This window comes from Acartia tonsa, chromosome 8, assembly GCF_053477335.1.
Source record: "Acartia tonsa isolate MP-2025a chromosome 8, ASM5347733v1, whole genome shotgun sequence".
Taxonomy (NCBI): domain Eukaryota; kingdom Metazoa; phylum Arthropoda; class Copepoda; order Calanoida; family Acartiidae; genus Acartia; species Acartia tonsa.
Window position 1 is genome coordinate 49,341,783 of NC_137267.1, and position 20,178 is coordinate 49,361,960.

Below are 20,178 nucleotides of genomic sequence, written 5' to 3' on the forward strand. Positions count from 1 at the left end.
TACAAGAATAACATTTATGAAAGCTTTACATTATTCCAATTTAAGTTTTAGTAGGAAACCACTCTATATCTATAATACAAAGTAGCGTGATGTCTGTCCGTCTGACCGTCTGTCTGTCTGTCCCTTAAGATCTCGGTAACCACTGAACCGATCGGATTCTACTCTTCAGGGAATATACCTACTGGTCCTGTGGTGGTTTTAGGCTATTTTCTTCAGGGGGTGGTACACCCCCAACCCCCCCAAAAATAAAAAAACCCAACCCCCAAAAATTTTTTTTTACATTTTTTGTAAAATCTCAGTAACTGCTGATCAAATTGGGCTCTACCCTTTGGGGAATATACCTACTGGTTCTCTGGTGGTTTTAAAGGGACTGTGAACGAGAATTTTTCTCATCTTAATATCAAATCTTAACATTATCTCATTCATAATATCTCACAGATAGAGCAAAACGCGCTTTTGTTTGCTTAAAAAACGGCTTTTTCCGCCGATTTTTATAAGGTACGGGGAAAGGAAGAAATTTTCCGTATTCTATAAAATGTGCATGAAATTGCTTTTTTCTCTCATTATAGCTAAAATTAAACTTTTTCGCATAGTTCTTGACTTTTCCTAACTGTTAAGCTATCTGTAGATGTAAATTATTCATTAAAATATGAACCAGGCACAGAGAAATTGATGAAATAAGTCATGTTCTTTTTGGAAATTCAAATCAGCCATTAAAATTACATAACAAAATTGACACCACAATTCTACTGTGACACATATATTAACTCTTTTCTAGGTTCGGAATAGGTTAGTCTAGTATTTCCACTCTTCCCTTTTTTCATTACTTCCCCTCCATTAATTTGAAGCAGACAATATAACAGCTGACTGGAAAATTATATAAAATAAACCAGACATATGTCTACTTGAAATCTATTCAATATATCTTTGACGATGGAAATTTGAAACTCACGGGTCAATATTTCTTTAATATTCCCCCTATTTTCGAACTGTCCAAAGTCGTTTATAATAATTAGGGAAAGGGTTGAATTTGGACATGAAACATAAATATTAAAATCTTTTCTAAATTTTTACGATCCTGAAAGTTAATATTTACTGATATTTTCCAATAAATTTTTTCGTTCCGTCAAAATTTGGAAAAATAGCCAATATGGCTGTCTAGAAAGAACACGAAACCTCTACACCTAATATTTTCTCAGTGTTTTTTTTTACTTTTTATACAATTTTTTTTTAAAAATTAAATATTGATGAGTTTTTTATTTTTATAGAATGAATTATAAAAAAAATAATATTGGTTGATTGGTTTTTGTGATATCAGAACCATATTTTGTATCATTGTTGGGGATGTACATCAATTTATTGGCTATTGTCTTATCTCTTAAGATCCCTGATTTTTCTTACTTTTAATTTTTATTGCAAGATATTTTGACTTTTAGACTGACATAACCTAAAACATAAAAAGGGAGGCGGAAAAATTAATATCCAGGGAGGGAGGGGACAATGAGCTGTTGATCACACTATTCCTATGTTCAACCCCTTCCTTTCTTTCCCCCCACCCCCCATTAATTATTTATGATGATGATAATCCCATTTTATGGGGGGGGGGGGGGGAAATGTATGACATGTATATACTCAGTCATGGAAAATTTTAGAAAGGATTACAAGATCCATAAAAGCGAAGCACTGATACAGTAGGACAAACGGATATTAACACTTGTATAGTGTCAGAAGAGTCGAAGCAAAATTGTAAGTCAATTTGTTAAAAAACTGCTTGATATCTCAAACATGCCTAAATTAACAAAAAAAGCTATCCATTTGTGACGGATGGAAGGACCAACCCTAATTATAGAAAAGCCTCGCCTTTAAAATGTCTAAGCTATGATGAACATAAGCCTCCCCCCTCCCCCCCCCCCAAAAAAAAAAAAAAACAAACCTAATAATAGACTTCAGATGGACAACTCATATCATATTACCTTAGATGGGGGGGGAAGGGGTTGGAGGGGCTGTAGTCCTGTATTCTTTATATGAGATCTAAAGGGATAAGACAATGGCAGATAAATTGATTCACATCCCCAATGATCATACACAACCCCTTCTGTAAATTACAATTTTTAAAGTTTAATAATTATAAGTTTAACACATAATACATCTTAAGACAAAGATAATAAAAAAAACATGTATAGAGTCATGAAAAATTAAAAGTATATTTCTGTTTTCAATATCTATTAAAATGTTTAAGTTTTTAACCATGCATAATATTAGTAATGTTATAAGCGAAGCATCTCCCTAATCAAGTCCTAAAAATCTTATATGTCCTTATATCTATTTATATTCTGCCCTCAGTTCTAACACTCTACAACTTACAAGTAATTATAAAGTTTATTTGTCCTACCATTACAGAGGTTCGCTTTGATATATGTTGTCATTCTTGTATTAGTTCTAATTTTTCTAAATGTTAGCGCCTCTTCTTATTGTAGAAACTAGAAATCTTTCTCATTTGTATTTTGAAGCTAGGGAAATCAGAAAATTGCTTCAAAACATCCCAAGACCTAAACAATAAATTGAATTTTGATTGGTTGATTCATTTAATTTAGTGTCAAAATGTTTTAAACACCAATTGTAATCTACATTTGCCTATTGTAGAAAAGGATATATACGTGGATATTATGACAAGGGAGAAATAGTGGTCTATTTAGATTGCTAACAGTGAACTCCCTTGGTGGTTAGTTCGATAATTCATTAGGAGGGGAGGGGATGGGGTAGGGAAGGGAAGGGGAAGGGAGAAATCATTACTTAGACTGCTGCGTAATTGCAACCTAAATTCAAATTAAAAAGCTGAAATGTTATATGAGTCATTATAAAAGGCTTGAAACAAGAAGGACGTGTCTATCACCCTAAAAATTAATCTGTTATGGGCTTTATGGACAAACAAAATTATATATAGAAACAAGGATGACAACATCCACAAAAGCGAAGCACTGAAAGTGTAGGACAAACGGACATTAACACTGATATAGTGTCAGAACTGAATAATCAGAGTATAAATGTATAAGAGTAAAAGCAAAATTGTAATTAAATTTGTTGAAAAACTGTTTGATACAGGATAATGTTTATAGACATACTCAGATTTTTAGGAGGACCTCATTATAGTGTTGTTTCTCTTATAATATTGTACTTTGTTGTCCCAGGAATCATTATACCAAAAATCAGATCAATCGTATAATTAAATCACATTTGTTGTTAAAAAGTAGAAGAATTAACATGTTTGAAATGGACGTACTTACATTCTGGTAATGATTATAGAGTTTCTCAATCTTAACTAACTACTACAGAAATCACCATGCAAGAAATATATAGGACAATTCTAACATGCCTAAATTAACGGAAAAAGCTATCTGTCTCGGACAAATGGACCGATTCTAATTATAGAAAAGCTTCGCTTTTAAAAATCAACTGATGTTTAACATTATATTAAATTATATGAAAATAATTTTGTCTTTAAAGAAAATGAACAATAATAGTTATTTCTCGTATCGTATTATAAACGGCTTTCCGCGGTTATAGAATGTACAATTATAAGATTAAAACTCGGGGCTAGTTTTAATCTTATGATTGTACATTTCTATATTCGTAGAAAACTGGATATAATACGATGCTAGACATAGTTTTTTCGTATGGATGAGAACCGGTTCCTATCCACCGGATTCGAATGAATACAAGAAATTATATTAAACTAACTAAGAAGCATGGAAAAATAATCATGGTGATAACTTTAGTAGTTAGGTACGATTTAGAAAGCGTAGCAACTCTATAATCATTACCAAAATGTCCGTACGTCCATTTTAACCATGTTGATTTTTTTACTTTTTTAACAACAAATTTTTATGTGATCTAATCATCTGATTGATCTGATTTTTGGTATTTTGATTTCTGATTTTGATTAATGAAAAAAGCTATCCATCTCAGACGTACGGTCGGACGGACGTACGGTTCAACCCTAATTATAGAAAAGCTTCGCTTTTAAAAATTTAAACTTATAAAATCATTAGATTAATTTAATATCCCTCCCATATTTCTTTACTAATACAACAACAGGAAGTTGAGGTTTTGATATGAGCAAGGGGTCCAACCTTACTTTTTATAAAGCAGGGCTTTTCTATACTTAGGGTCGGTAGGTCTGTCCTTTTAACATTATTCTGTATTTAACAGTTTTACAAAAAAAATAACGTATAATTTTGTCAAAAATAATCCAAAAATATTATGCTTAATTTGTTCTGACACTCTACAAAAGTTAATATCAGTCATTCCATTTTAGAGCTTCGCTTTTATGGATGTTGTTATCCTTGTAATTTTCTCAAAGTAGATAGTGTAAAAAGTAATGATAAATAATTGGAGGGGGGGGGAGCAGTATTTTTAATTATCCTATTATATAAAGTAGTAAGCGTTTTTGTCTGTCCCGAAGGATCTCGCTAACCGCTGAACCGGTATTGTTCTCTTTTACAGTAAAGCTTCTTACAGGTCCTGGGAAGGTTTTAAACTTCCCCCCCAAAATATTATTTTTTTACTCTTTCAAAACTTAATATTAAAATGGGATGAGGTCGACTTTTTCCCCTTCTACCTTAAGTACCCCTAGAGGCTTCTAGGGGCGTAACCGCTAGTATATGTATATTGTAAAACTACAAAAACATGTGTTAGGTGTGATTGGGAGAAGGTTGGAACTTGCCCTGATTAGTTCTGCTAACAAAATATCACATAGGTTTTGGGGGTTGTTGATGGTGTCCCCCCCCCCCCCACACAATACAAATAGCCTATAACCACCACAGGACCAGTAGGTATATTCCCTGAAGAGTAGAATCCAGCAGTTACAAAGATCTTAAGGGACAGACAGACAGACATCATTCTACTTTGTATTGTAGATTGTGGGGGAGGAAAACTTTTACTTTTATTTATTATCCCTTCATTCTTCTGGGTTAGACTTAGGAGTTGACTTTCCAAACTTTCGAAGCTACTCTATATTTTGAAATGTCCTTCTGTCTTTCTATTTTTGGTGTTTATGGTCGGAATATCAAAATAAGCATAATTTAAATGTACATGTGTACATCTAAATCACATTAAATGACCCGTGTATACATGTCATTCCCCCCCCCCCCCCCCCCAAATAGACGTCATATTGTAATTTGATAATTATAACATGACCTCCCCTCCCCTCCCCCATCCTTTCATGCAATAATAAAAACAAGGTTGACTAGATCCAAAATCATTGATAGAAATACATACAACAAGATTATTTGTGTATTGTAGTTTAAGTTATTTAATCTAGAGAGTGACATATTCATAGAAGGTAATTTTGTGTATCATTGTTGAGGATGTACATCAATTTATTGGCCATTGTCTTATCTCTTAAGAACCCTGATTTTTCTTAATATTGATTGCAAGATATTTTGACTTTTAGACTGACCTAACCTAGTTATAGAGCAGCTGTGCCACTAAAAAAGGGGAAAACAATTAGTGAGCAAAACTTAAAAGGATTTTGTTTCTTGTAACTAAAATTTGTTAGGGGAAGGAGGGGAAACTTTCTAACTTACTAGTAGCTTCGTCCCATGTTCCTAGGGATATCTTATATTTTATAGAGAAACTAGCTTAAAACCTGACCATTGATATTATTTATCTTCTCAATATTTCAACTACATACTACTTAACTTTTTAATAGCAAAGCTATTCTACAATTCTATAATGTATAACTCCTAACATTCGTCTATAAAAAGGTTACTATTAAAGATTTATGTCGGATTTTTTTACGAAGATTTTCATCAAATATACTTTTCAAAGTTCAAAGAGATAGGGGACAATGGGATGTTTATTACACTAATCCCAAAAGTTTTATAATATTTTCTTATTTGATGGCTTAACAACATGTTACTTGTAAGTGCAGCGCTGCATCTACAAGTTACATGATCCGAAGTTTTCAATAGGAAGACAATATCATTAATGATCAGTCTACAATTTTCTGGTCTGAATTATTGCTCTATCCCTGTATCTTAGGAATGCAATCTTAGCATTTCTTGGGGGGGGGGGAGGAGTTAAATAAACACTCACTCTCTCTCACTTCATACATCCCCCCCCCCCTAATAATTCTTCCTATAGAACATGATGATTTTACTTTTTGCCAAATTTTTTATTTGTGAAATGATAACTAAAATAAACATGTTACAATTATACTATCGATTTTAAACTTTACATGATGATTCCAATAATAGTTAGGTATAATTTATGAAGTGTAGCAACTCTATAATCATTACCAGAATCACATCCATTTAAAAACATGCTGGTTCCTTTTCAAAAATTCAAACAATGTTCAATATTATAAGCGAAGCATCTGTATAATCAAGTGTTTTCTTTCTTTATCTTTTATATTCATTTTATCTCTTTTTCTCTTTCTTTCTCTCTCTTTCTCTTTTGTTGGTTCTTTTCGTTAATTTAGGCATGTTAGAATTGTCCTAATGATTTCAAACTGTGCATGATGATTCCTATGACAGTTAGGTACAATTTAGAAAGCATAGCAACACTATAATCGTTACCAGAAAGTCCGTATATCCATTTAAAACATGCTGATTTTCTTGACACTTTGACAAAACAATTTTGTATGACATAATTATCTTATTCATCTGATTTTTTAAATAATGATTCTTAGTACAACAAGGTAAAGTATTATAATCAAATCCTAAAATTGAAAGTAAATATTAGAGAAAGGGAACAATGGGCTATTTATATCACATGTCCCCAAAGTTTTATAAAAAGCATTTTCTTATTTGTTGGCTTAACAACTTTGGGGACTTTTCCTGAATTTTAATTGGTTGGGATGTACATGAATTTAACAGCCATTGTCTTATCCTTTTAGATCCCTTCCTAACCTAAAAGTATAAAAGTCTGGGACTATAAATTAATAACTGAAATATCTTTAAAATGATGTTTCTTAGTTAGGGAAATTGATGGGTGCTTTCACACAAAGTACCTGTTAAGCACAAATACACCCCCCCATCCTCCTTTACTTATCATTTCTATAAATATGAATAAGGACCTAAAGAAATTAACAAACAGACATGGGGGTTTATCATTAATACACTTTCAGTGATAAATCTATTTATATAAATCAGGGATCAGAAGGAATATGACGATGGCCTTTAAATTAACACACATCCCTAATGTAGATCACAGTTAGTGGTTGAAACGTTTTGACACAACTAAATGAACCAATCAAAATTCCCAAAGTTGTTAAGCCAACGAATAAGAAATTTAAAACCCTAGAGACTAGTGTAATAAACAGCCCAATGTCCACTTCCTCCCTGCCAAATATTTATTTGAAATTGCCGTGGTTAAAACGGTCATGAGTGTATCTTAACGGTCATTGGAATGTGTGTTAATCCCCGCCCCATATTAAAACGGACATTAATCTCCGCCCATTTATTTCCTAAAAAACGAAACGGTCAGGTATTAATCTCTATTAGAATACGGTCATAGACTATTGTCTCCGCCCATTTATTTTTATTTAATGGTTATGAGTTAATCTGTACTTGATTTTTAAAAATTGGGGTTAAACTACCCTCCCCCCCTCCTCTCTACAATCAAACCAGGAGAGGTTAAAAGCCTGCCCAGGATTTATATAATACATAATTATTTTAATAGAGATTTTGAACATTGTTGTCATAGGAATCAATATTCCAAAATTCAGATGAATATCACACAAAAAAATGTTGCAAAAAAAACGTTAAAAATCACCCTATTTTAAATGGACATTCGGATTTTCATAGAGTTGCTATGCTTTCTAAATCGTACCTAACTGTTATTGGAATCATCATGCAAAGTTTGAAAACAATAGAACAATTCTAACCCATCCAAATTACAAACTGATGACCGTGCAGACAGAATTAGAAAAAAATCTTGTCTAAAAAAAGGTTTTCAAGAAAGAAATTTAAACAGTATAATGTAATAATGGAGCATGTATGAGATCTAAAGGGATATGACAATGGCAGATATATTGATGTACAACCCCAAAGATGATACACAAAATTACCCCTTCTGTAGATTACAATTGGTGGTTGAAACGTTAAGACACTTATTGAACTAACCAACCATTATTCTTCAAAAGTCCCCAAAGTTGTTCGACAAAAAAACTTTGTGGACAAGTGTAATAAACAGCCCAATGTCGTCTCCCTCCCTGGTATAATATAATAAGGGAAGATGTATGTAGCCTTGATGTGCATAGGTCTTACAAGTTTTCACCAAAAATTTTAGCTTTCCATTTTAAATAGTAGTCAGGAAATTTATGTTTCCCCTTAGCCATACAGATGGACAGACGCACTAAGTTATTTCTAGAGTAGCTTTGCTAAAAAAAATATAACATTAAATGATACACGGCTGGTTTTTTATTAAATGAATAAGTTAGGGTACAATGTTTGGCACTTTCGATATAAGTAAATGATAATAAAAAACCCATAGAATGCGATAATAACTTCAGAAAAATCGAAGAAAATAGTTTTCATACTTAATTAACGTTTTTAAGTTTTTCTTCAAAAAGTTTAGATAAGATGCCTTTAAAAGTCGTCTATGATTTTGTCAGGGATAAAAATGTAACTTTAAAATAAGAATTACAACATATTTTGTCAATTAGTACAAAGTAAAATTTTGAACATTTTATTGATCAGTATATTTTTTAAAATGTGAAGTAGAAACCTGAATATTTTATCATGAAAATTGTGTTATGATTTGATTGTCTGCTAGATTACAAGAAAAAAGATACTGACAGTACTTGTTGGTTCTTTAAAAAAAATTAGGTAGATTACTTTCAGAACCCCTCTTTTTGCAACGTTATTTTAATAGAACAGAGACGTAATCTTAGTGTACTCAATATCTAGACAGCCAACCATTGTTTTAGAATTGTTCAATTTTTTTAACTTCTGATAAAAACAGAATTAATGGTATTTTTGTAAATATTATACCTCCAAGAAATGGCTATACTTCCCAATCATATGTTGTGTGATATTTAAGAGGAATTATTTTGATATAATGTCATTAAAATATTCGTTGAAAAAAGTGCTATTCTAGCTTATACTTTACATTTTAATGTGTATGATAATTCAAATAAAAGATAATGAAGATTTATATTATATTTAATTGTTATAATTATAAAGAAAAACCTGGAAACAGTAAAAAACTGACTTTATTTTATTGACGTAGGGAAAATTTTGTCAAATATTTGAATAAAAAAGCAATATAAAACAAAATAAATTATTTTTAATATAGTCACAAAAAGGCTTAATGAGTTTAGGAAATATTTCATTCACTAATCATGTCATTTAAACTCTATTACATAGAATACAGTGTAAAAAGATGTTCTCGTTTTAATTTTAAGTAATTTCAAATGCATTTTAATACCTTTTAATGATTTATTTTTTGAAACATCTTTTTATAAAATGTTAATGATTTTTGAAGTTATATGTTAAAATGTTTTTAAATTATGTTAACATTTTGTTTTAAATGTAGAAAATTGGTAATTCTAAACATTCTAAAAATGATTTTATTAAATTTTCATCACTTAAATTGCATGTTTGATGAAATTTTCAACTGATAATTCAAGAAAAATCGTTTAAGTTTTATTATATTTTACTTTGAAATGTTAAAAAAATATATTATTGTCAAAAATGTGGAAGTTATACTTTCCTCAAAAAAAGACCTAAAACATGCAAATTAACACGTGTAATGAGATTTTTTTTCTTTCAGGTTTAATTTTAAGTAATTATTGATATTTTTTGTAAAAAGGATTTTATATAAAAAGTTTTAAAACTCGAGTTATGTAGTGGTTCTAAAAAAGGTTGCGAATTTATGCAATTTTCTTGCAAAAAAAATTTTCTAGGATTTTAAAAATAGCAAAGGATGTTATTAGACGTACTTACAGATACAATTGCTAAGTCATTTTGGCCAAACACTAAAATAAAGTTTTGACATCTGAGGGCCCATACGTGGATATTTAAAGATTTTTTCATAACAAATTGTTATAATTTAACGAGGGCTCTAAAGGGATAAGATAATGGCAGATATATTGATGTACAACCCCAAAGATGATACACAAAATTACCCATTCTATAGATTACAATTAGTAGTTGAAACGTTAGGACACTTATTGAACTAACCAATCATTATTCTTTGAAAGTCCCCAAAGTTTTATTTAGCGCCTATATGAATGCTCATCTCTCATTGGTTAATTTGTTTACCGCTGAAATTTTCTATTGGTTAATATAGTTTAGTGTGAGTGAGTTTCTCCGTCAAAAGTTATGCTAACTCTCTCTCTCTATCTCTCTCTCTCTCTCTCTGACTCTCTCTTTCTCTTATTATCTCTCTCTCTCTCTGTCTGTCTCTTTCTCTCTGACTCTCTCTCTATCTCTCTCTGTCTGTCTCTTTCTCTCTCTCTCTCTTACTCTCTCTCTTACTCTCTCTCTCTCTGAATCTATCTTTCTCTTATTCTCTCTCTCTCTCTCTCTCTCTCTTTCTCTCTCTTTCTCTCTTTATGTTATTCTCTCTCTCTCTCTCTCTCTCTCTCTCTCTCTCTCTCTCTCTCTCTCTTTCTCTCTCTCTCTCTCTTTCTTTCTCTCTCTTTCTCTCATTCTCTCTCTTTCTCTCTTTCTCTGACTCTCTCTTTCTCTCTCTCTCTCTCGTTCTCTCTCATATTCTCTCTTTCTCTCTCTCTCTCTTAATTGCTTAACTACTCAATATTAAATTGTTAGGGAAGCTAAGTATTGTTGTATGGACAGGTTTCAGGCTATTTCTTTTTATTCGATTCTATCTATCTATGGGTTTATCTATCTATCTAAAAAGAACCTAAAAGTCATATTTAGTAAATTTTATTTCGGAATTGTTTAACGAACATACTTAAGATTGCGTGATTTATTTCGAAATAGAAATATAAAACGTAAAAATTTATTATTTTTCAAAATCTTCTATTTATTTACGAAGTACTTCGTAAATAAATATTAAGAAATTTGAATATTTAGAAAAATAGAAATAGGGTGGTATTTTTGAACGAATGGAGAGGGGAATAAATATCCTATTTTTGAAATAGAATTCTTGCACACGTAAATTAATATTCCCCAATTTCAATATTTTCATACCTCTAAATTCCCTTCCAAATTTTCTCGAAATACGATACGTTTAGGGTTTAGAATACTTAATATTTTAAATATCTAGTAGACACATCATTGAAATAAACAACACGTTTGTAATTGTTTCTGAAAGTTTTTCTATTTAAGCAAAATTAGTAATATAGTAGAACGTTCAACGTACGTCGTACATAGTTATCATATTAATTGTCCTGTGTTTTTTTATGTTTTTGCCATTCCCGAGGTTATAATGGGCACACAGGATGGGAAGGAGTATATTTGTTAAGGTGACCCTGAATTACTGTTATTTGGGCATTAAAAAATATCATGTAGAGTACAATTTCTTGTATGTCCAACTGATTTTTATCTAGATTAATTTCAATTGAACTTGATTTTCATATTATTTTAATTTTACCGGCGCCGATAATGGATTAAGTGGTTATGTCTCGGCTGAAAAAGAATTAATAGTTAATGCATTAATTACATCCTATTATATAATGTAGTAAGTTTTTTTTTCTGTAGTGAAGAATATTGTGAAGCCCTCATCATGATTTTCCTTAACAGTGAATATTATTATGTGTCAAGGGAAGGTTTATAACTATTATCTCCAACCTCCCAAGATAAATTGTCCATAGAAAAAAATACTCCCTCTCAAATTGTTTTTTAATTTAAACCAAAATTTACTAAGAGGGTGGGATGGGAGGAGGGGTCGACTTCCCCATCCCACCACAAGTACGTAATTGATATTTGTGGGGGAGTTTGGTTGATTTTCATTTAGTGTTTTTCTGTCAGAAATTCTTTACAAAGTATTTAATTTTCAGACAAAATGCAGTTCAGAAATCACATCACTCGGATGTTGACTATTTCAGCTTCTTCCCTAGTTAAGCTTTAATTAAGGTACTAATATAATTTCTTTAATTGCTCTTAATTAATATCACTAAAATATTCTACGAGTTCTTAATACATAGATTTTTTGGTGGGGGGGATACCCTCCGAGTCCATACCCTCCCCTATTTAAGAATCTTCTTTGGCGAGTGCTTTCCCCCCCCCCTCACCATCCCTCACTCACCCGATAGATAAATTTAAGAAATATTTACTTAAAAATACTCTAGGGGTGGGGGGGGGGGGGGGAGGTGAGTAATGAAATGCGTCATTATACCATCAATTACATTGTCTAAATATTTAGAATTGTAACTACAAGATCAAGAATGATGATTGTTCCCCTGAAATTTGCCTCCTAGCAGCTTTGTGACTCCTACAGGTACTTTTTTTAATAGAGAGAATATTCGAGTAACATTTTTTATCAGCTGTTAAGAAAATTGAAAATTATTTAGTTTATGTACTGTTTTAAGTGACATTATCTAACTATCAGTTTGGCTCGGAAAATTGTGTAGCTCGATCAGTTCTGTGGTTAGCAAAATGAGAAGCTAAAAAAACTAGCTATTATACTTTTTGTCTGTGTGTTTAGCAAAGGATCTCGCTAAACGGTGAATCAATATTGTTCTTCTTTCAGTGGAGCTTTTGTATCAAAGTTACATGGAAGGTACATAACTATTTTGAGAAAGGACACTTTCACCCTTACAGCAGAAATCGCCCCTTAAAATAAACGACTTCTCCCAAGCTTAAATATTTTTTAGGAAAAAAAGTATGGCTTCAAAACCAAATAATCTCCGCTAGATTAGAAACGATACTCAAAAATTATGCATACCAACGTATTATAGATAATTTTCCACGAATATCAAAATAAAAATCATAAGATTAACCTACCAGCAGGGTGTCGGAGCCGTATAATTTTTATGCGGCTCCAGCTCTGGCTCCTCGGAGCCGTATTTGGAAATACGGCTCCGGCTCCTACCGTAAAATTAATATATCATTTTTGTTCATTATTGAATTTGATAAAATGAAATAAATAATATAAAATATTTTGCTTTTATTTGGTTAAAGCTATATAAAAAGTAGAAGAATGTGTGTCTATTTGTAACAATAGTTTTTCCGTTTATTATATAGAAATAGACCGTTGCCAAATTATAATATTACTTTAAAAAATCATTTTTACCTGATCTGGAGCCGTTTTTAACGAAAAATACTGCTCCGGCTCCACCAAAATGTTGCTGCTCCCAGCTCCGGCTCCGAAACCCTGCTTACCAGTAACTATTAACAAAACTGACTACCTAACTGGTTTTAATCTTACAATTTTTCTTTTTAATAGGTATCATCGGAAACCTATCTATAATACGATGAAAAATTATGTATACCAACGTATTATAGACAATTTTCCACTAGTATTAAAATAAAATCATAAGATTAACATATCTGTTTTATTAACTCAACAAAACTGAATAACTGGTTTTAATCTTATAATTTTTCTTTTTAATATCAGCGGAAACCTATCTATAATTTTTTCAAATGCACTTAGAGGCCTCTAGATGACAAAGAAAAATTATTCAAATCAATAATTTTTTTTGTTTAAATGCAATTCTTGAAACTACCCTTTATCAAATAAGGGGGGGGGGGTTAAGGTTTAACACTTTGCGTAAACAGTGATTATAAGTTTTGTCTTTGGAGTGAGAGGATAGGTTATTTTACAAAAATTTCCTTTTTGTAGGAAGTTTTCCTATTTTTAAAAAGATTTGGATTTGGCCTCCAGGTTCAGGTATTGCAGGCCTCCAGGTGGATTCTGGAAAGATAAAAAAATATTAAGTTAAAACAAAACTTATTTAATAATAGTTGCTACTTTATGGATGGTATGAATTAAGGCGGGGGGATGTGCCACTTATTGAAACCAAAAGTAAAATGCCGATGATCTCAGCCCTTAAAAGAGTTACAGCTCTAAAATTCGGCACAGCAGTTGCTTTTGTGGAAAACAATATGGAACTGTGAAGAAATGGCGACATAACCACCACTCCTGCCAAAAGCCGCTGTTTCCCACCAAACTTTGTTTACCTTTATTTGCCAAATTAGACAGTTCTCAATCATCAGAGATAAACTTTTTTTTTCAACACTTGTAACCAGTGTTCCGGAGCCGGGAGCCGCCCTATTTTGCCGGAGCTGGAGCCATAATTTTTGTTAAAAACGGCTTAAAATATTGTAAGTTTTTCTTGATTTTAGGTTGGAGCCGGAGCCGCCATCATCACGGACAGCTCCGTGGAGCCGGAACAGGAGCCACATCAAAATCAAATGGCTCCACAATGCTGCTTGTAACACTTGTAATATTTCAAACATTTCAATTTAAAAGTGTCAAGTAAAAATATAAGGGAAATTTTTTGGAAAAAAAGTTTACCTCAGATGATTGAAAATTGTCAAAAAAAGCAATTAAAGAATTTGGTGGGAAACGGCGGTTTTTGGCAGGAGTGGCAGTTTCGATGCCGTTTGTTCACAGTTGCATATTTTTCTCCACAAAAGCCTCTGCTGTGCCTAATTTTATAGTTGTAACTCTTTTATGTGCCCAGATCATGCGCATTTTGCTATTGGTTTTTAAAAAGTGGCACATCTGACCCCCCCTTCTAAGAAAATTTTAATTTTTACTTTTAAATTTAGAAAAAAAACTTGTATGGCTTCATTATGGCTGATATGAACTAAGTAAAAAAAATTTGAAATCAGGCTCCAGGTTCAGGTACTGCAGGCCTCCAGGTGGATCCTGGACATCTGAAAACTGAAATTTTTTATTACTAAAGTTAGAACAAAACAAAAGTTGATATTTTATGGATGGTGTACACTAATTTGAAGAAAGTTTTGAAATCTGGCTCAAGGTTTAATACTGCAGGCCTCCAGGTTGATTCTGGACAGGTAAAAATAAAATGTCTAGTTAGAACAAAACTTATTTATCAAAAGTTGCTACTTTATGGATGGTATTACCTAATTTGAAGAAAACAATGAAATCATGCTCCAAGTTCAGGTAATGCAGGCCTCCAGGTTGATTCTGGACAAGTAAAAAAATTAAAATATTTTCCTTTAAAGTTAGAACTATATTTTATTTTTACCTGTCCATAATCAACCTAAATGCCTGCAGTACCTAAAACTAAAAATTTTCTTCAATTCAGTTCATACCATCCATAAAGAAGCCACTTTTGTTAGATAAGTTTTGTTGTAACTTTAAAAGTAAAAATTTTCAAATTTCACCTGTCCAGGATCCACATGAAGGCCTGCAGTACCTGAACCTGGATCTGGTTTTAAAAAATTTCTTCAATTTAGTTCATACCATCCATAAAGAAGTCACTTTTGTTAAATAAGTTTTGTTATAACTTTAAAAGTAAAAATTTTTAAATTTTACCTGTCCAGGATCCACATGGAGGCGTGTAGAATCTGAACCTGAAGCCTGATTTAAAAATTTTCTTCAAATTAGTTTATACCATCCATAAAGTAGCAACTTCTGTTAATTAAGTTTTTTTTCTATCTTGAAATTTTTTAAAACTGTCTAGAATCAACCAGGAGACCTGCAGTACCTGAACCTGGAGGCCAAAAACAATTTTTTTTCTTTAAAAAAAACAAACTAAAAGGAAACTTGTGAAATAATCCATCCTCTGACCCAAAAGACAAAGTCTATAGTCTATAATCACTGTTTACGCAAAAGTGTCAGAATTTATCCCCCCCCCCCCCCCCAATGTTTTAGCATTTACAAAAACTGATCATATTATTCCTTATATACCAGTGTTATATTGAGTTCTAAACTTTCACTAGAGAAATAAGAACCTACGACCTTGGCTCAACACGTAGCGCATCCGCTCGTCGCAGGGAAGGTGATAGGTTCGAATCTCGGCCCGACACCGCTTCGTAACTAAAGATGTTAAAAATGGTTCCTACTGCTACTATATCAGGTGCGCGACATTAATAGTTAGAGTAGGGGGAATGCCTTTGTCCTTGGCGAATTCTCTTAGGATGGTTGTAGTAAAACGGCCACCTTCCTTCTACAATGCACAGACACAGACATGCAGCCTGGAATTTACATAAGCATCACAAAAAATATCTTCTGTGAATCAAAACTATCAGCAGTTATTTTTTTTCGGGGGGGAAGGGGTAGTCCAACCTCTTGACATTTTCATTTTTAGTTGTACTAAATTAAAAGTAAAAAAAGGGGGGGGGGGGGGAGGGATAATAGAGAGTTGTGTAACCCTAGCCCAAAATAGTTTCGGACGCACACATGTACTCCATCCTATTAATATTATAGATTTCGAAAAATAAAACAAAAGTAAAGGCAGTTGCGGGTTGCCCTCATATTCTTATACTAAAGTAACAGGATGCTAGTTTGTCTGTCTGTGTGTCTGTACCGAAGGATTTCGCTAACCGCTGAACTGATCGGGTTCTCCTTAACAGGGTAGATTCTCATAAGTTCTGGGAAGGTTTATAACTATTTTCGTGGGGGATGGGACACTCCCCCCCCAAAAAAAAATTTACGTCTTTTTAACTAAAATTAAATATAATGGGGGGGAGGGGCACCCCTTCCCCCCCCCAAAAAAAAAAAAAGATTCAACCCCCCAAAATGTTTTTTAAAATTTTTCTTTTAAAATCTAAGATAAGAATTTCTTTCATCGTATTATAAACGGCTTTCCGCGGATATAGAATGTACAATTATAAGATTTAAACCAGTTTTTTAGCCCCGAGATGCCGAAGGCACGGGCTAAAAAAACTGTACATTTCTATTTTCGTAGAAAACTGGATATAATACGATGCTAGACATAGTTTTTTCGTATGGATGAGAACCGGTTCCTATCCACCGGATATGAATGAATACGAGAAATTGGGTTATCAAATTCGACTCCCCCCTCCTCAAGTGCCCCTAGAGGCCTCTAGGGGGCGTAGCCGCTAGTTGCATATAAACCGCTAACATTTTGGGAACAAAATGTATTTTGATTCTTACTTCTAGATAATTAAATGTTTTAATGCTCCCTCGTCATTTAAATGGCCCAAAAATATCGATACCCAAAATGTTTGTCTGTGTGTTTGTTACACGGCAATCCATTCAATAATATATCCTTATACTAAAGCAACAGGATGTTTGTCTGTGTGTCTGTACCGAAGGATCTCGCTAACAGCTGAACCGGTTGGGGTCTCCTTAACAGGGTATATTCTTATATGTCTCGGGAAGGTTTTTAACTATTTTGGGGGAGAGTACCACACCCTCCCAAGAAAAATCACAAAAAATCTAATTTTTTTTACATTCTTGATTTTAGAAAGAGAGTTCAATGCCAACATAAACGTCAGTCGCAACATAGACATATCCTTATACTAAAGTAACAGGATGTCTGTGTGTCTATATCTGTGTGTCTGTGTGTTTGTACCGAAGGATCTTGCTAACCGCTGAACCGATCGGGTTCTCCTTAACAGGGTAGCTTCTCATAAGTCCTGGGAAGGTTTATACCTATTTTGGGGGAGGGTACCACCACCCTATCAGGAGAAATCGCCCCTAGAAAAAAATTACCCCTCCCGAAAAAGAGACTCCAACGAAACATAAACCAATTATTTCTGTATTTAGATATTTTAAACTAGCGGCTACGCCTCTAGAGGCCTCTAGTGGCCTTTAAATGTTTTTTTTTATTTTAAATATCTAATTTGAGAAATAACTTGTCTATGTTATCAATTGTTAAATTCATGAGTCTACACAGCGCGACTAAGCTAGCGAGACTATGCTAGCGACACTATGTGGCGAAAGTATTTAAATTTTTTTCAATATATTGTGATTTCTCTTGAGAGGGTGGTGGTACCCTCCCCCAAAATAGTTAAAAACCTTCCTGGGACATGTGACAATCTACCCTGTTAAGGAGAACCCAATCGGTTCAGCGGTTAGCGAGATCCTTCAGTACAAACACACAGATACACAGACACACAGACATCCTGTTACTTTAGTATAAGGTGAAAAAAAACATGCAAAGTGCCACTAGAGGCCTCTAGGGGCGTAGCCGCTAGTTTTTAATATAAAGCAAACATTTAAAGTACCACTGGAGGCCTCTAGGGGCATAGCCGCCAATATAATTATAAAACAATGATAAAACATATGATATTAGAATTATCCTTTCGATTTCAAACTTTGCATGATGATTCTTATGACAGTTAGGTACAATTTACAGAACGTAGCAACTCTATAATCGTTAACAGAAAGTCAGTATGTCCATCTAAAACATGCGTTTTGTGTTTCTTGGCTGCTATTGAAGATAGATAGCTGAAATTTTTAGTGAAGATTCATATTATATATGTGCATCTATACATTATTTTGTCCGTCTGTCTGTTGGTCATTCTTGGAATGACAAAAACCTTATTGACGGAAAAATGCTATTTACTAAACTGCTATTTAAGATAGACAGCTAAAATTTTTAGTCTAGATTTCAAATATTTATATTGATTTTTTGTCCGTCTGTATGTAGGTCATGCCTAAAAAGCAAAAAAAGTCCACAGTTTTTTCATTTTTAACATAAATCAACTTATGAACCTTCCACAGACTTCTTATAAGCTTCAAGATAAAGGAAATCCTGATTAGTTATTAATCAGTTATCGAGACCTTTTCAAACAAACAGATATAATTTTCTTTATTATTTATTTTTTTATTTTTCAGGTGTCAAAGAAGTTACCTTCCTACCTTTTGTCGAGAATGCAAGAAAACCTGATTAACAATTAAACAAAAATTTCTAGATACTGTTTGTATTTTTTAAAATGTGAATGTCTTTTACCTATTGTTTTAGTTGAATTTAAAATATAAAACATTCGCAACAAATTGACTTGTATTTAAAATTAAAGCTTTTCTATAATTAGGGTCGGTCCTTATATCTTTTTTCGCAAATTAAGGCATGTTAGAATTGTCATAACTTTGATTAATTCCAAACTTTGCATGGTGATACCTGTAGATTTAAAAGCGTAGCAACTCTAATCATTACCAGTATGTCATTGTGTCCATTTTAAACATGTTGATTTTAACTTTTTATCAACAAATTTTTATGTGATATAATAATCCGATTGATCTGATTTTTGGAATACTGATTTCTAGGACAAAAAGTAAAATGTTATAAGCTAAGCATCTCTATAATCATGTCTTAAAATTTTCAGTATGTCCATAAACATTATCCAGTAGTTAAGCTGTTTTTCAACAATTTTGTTCTGACTTATTCAGTTCTGACACAGTTCATTAGACCTACTGTTTCAAAGCTTTTATGAATGTTGTCATTCTTGTTTTTAAAATATTTAGTATTACAAGGTTTAGCTTTTTAGTAGCAATGCTACTCTATACCTACTATGATAAGAAACATCTCTCATTCAGCTAGGTATGTTTAGAGGAAAACTGAAAATGGAGACTAAAATTTAGTTAGAATTTTTTTCTCTGCTTCTATTAAAGATAGACGTCAGGGACAGTTACAAACATGTTTTGGTTAGTTGTGAAAAGCGAAGCTTTTTATAATTAGGGTCGGTCCGCCTATCCGTCTGGAATAATTTAAACAGGTTAGAATTGTCCTATCGATTTCAAACTTTGCATGATGATTCTTAAAACTGTAAAGTACGACTTAGAAAGCACATCAACTCTAATCATTACCAGAAAGTCCGTAGATCCATTGAAAACATGCTGATTTTTTACTTTTCTGGCAACAAAGGGAAGGGGGGGGGGGAGTTAATGCAACCATCTTGTTATCAATGCAAGGATCCGAATTTCGTTTTGAAACTTGGCATGATTAATCCTTGGTAGGTCTATTCTCCCTAAATCAAATAAAAAGTTGGAAAAGTAACGGCTGCTTAGCCGTTTTTAGGGGAAAATTATTGATAATAATACAAATAAACTTTTTAAAAATTTCTAGTACCAGCTGTTACAGCTAGAACCGACTGAAAACGACTGGTAGAAGCTATTAAATGCCAAGAGTATCATTTCAATCATTCAAAAAGTTAATCCTACGTAATTACTGATGGATTTGCCCTGAAATTAGCCAAAAACCGACTTATAGGCTGAGCCGCCAGCCGTTACTTTACAACTTTTTATTCGATTTAGGGAAAAAAGTTCTACAAAGGATTATTAATTCCAAATTTCATTGAGAAATTCGGATTCTACGTACCATTT

At 32.7% G+C, this 20,178-nt stretch overlaps 1 long non-coding RNA gene across 1 annotated transcript; it reads left to right on the forward strand.

The window, feature by feature from the left end:
* The first annotated feature begins 11,910 nt into the window (after window positions 1–11,910).
* LOC145327191 (uncharacterized) lies at window positions 11,911–18,852 on the forward strand. Its single transcript, XR_013882105.1, has 3 exons — window positions 11,911–12,047; window positions 12,337–12,411; window positions 18,694–18,852. It is a non-coding gene; the product is annotated as an uncharacterized LOC145327191 (long non-coding RNA).
* Window positions 18,853–20,178: the final 1,326 nt, after the last annotated feature.